Consider the following 1,107-nt stretch of genomic DNA (forward strand, 5'->3'; position numbering starts at 1 on the left):
ATTAGTTATCTTACCCAGTAAACGACCTGTTGCTCGCCATTCTCGCTTCTCTTATCTTCTCGGTGGCAGCAGCAGAGGCTGGAAACCGTAGTGGGCGTGGCCAACTTGTCACTTCAATCGAGGGTGACCAATAGAAAAATGCCTTTCATCCTGGTTGGTAGAGACCGCCCACTGAGCTACAGCTTCACGTGCAAACAAAACTTTTCAATTCGCAAAACTTTTCAACTTGCAAAACTTTTCAGCTTGCAAACCTATTCACCTCGCAAGCAAAATATTTTGACCCGCAAAAAAGACAGCAGAAAAGAGAGCAAAATGTGTGGGTTTGGGATGAAAAGTTCTCGAAGTGCACAAGGAAAAATAAAGGTTTTCAAAGATTTACACGCACTGCAAATAATTCTGTTATCAACTTCTTTATTTTTGAGCCTTAAGACGACTTTTTTTGCAATATATATATTTTTTAATTACAAAATAATTAGTTTTACTCTCAAACACAATATGTTTGTTTGAATAAAAAAGACACAAAAGAAACTCCATAGTAGTAAAGAGAGACAAATGCTAGAAACAAAGATACAAACAGAAGGTGCAAATAATATGACATTAGAACTGATATTAGGTAATAGAAAATTCAGAATAATGATAATAAGATATATAATAGATACAGGAAACTTCAGGAGAATATAAGTCTTTATATAATATAGTTTATATATATATATATATATATATATATATATATATATATATATATATATATATATATATATATATATATATATATATAATCCTTCCTATTGTCACTTCACACTCCAGTTCAGTTGGTGGCGGTAATGCACCAAAGGTTGGCTTGCTCGCCGCAAATAAACGTCACAAGAAGAAGAAGAGCTGTCAGCGTATTTCCTGTTATTGTGGTCTATAGTACTCAGTGTTTTTGTATACTTTAAAATTGTCCTCTCTTTGTTTTTTTCCCCCATAATTCTTGCCGATGTGTATTAATCAGTACTGTGATCTTCCCTTTAAACTCTGGCTTGCTTAGTGGATTATGAATCAACTTCAGGAAGTTCAGTTGCTTGTTTTTCTGGTTAGTCAAATCTCGCACTGTATAAAAAATTT

Source organism: Megalobrama amblycephala, linkage group LG16, assembly GCF_018812025.1.
Source record: "Megalobrama amblycephala isolate DHTTF-2021 linkage group LG16, ASM1881202v1, whole genome shotgun sequence".
Taxonomy (NCBI): Eukaryota; Metazoa; Chordata; class Actinopteri; order Cypriniformes; family Xenocyprididae; genus Megalobrama; species Megalobrama amblycephala.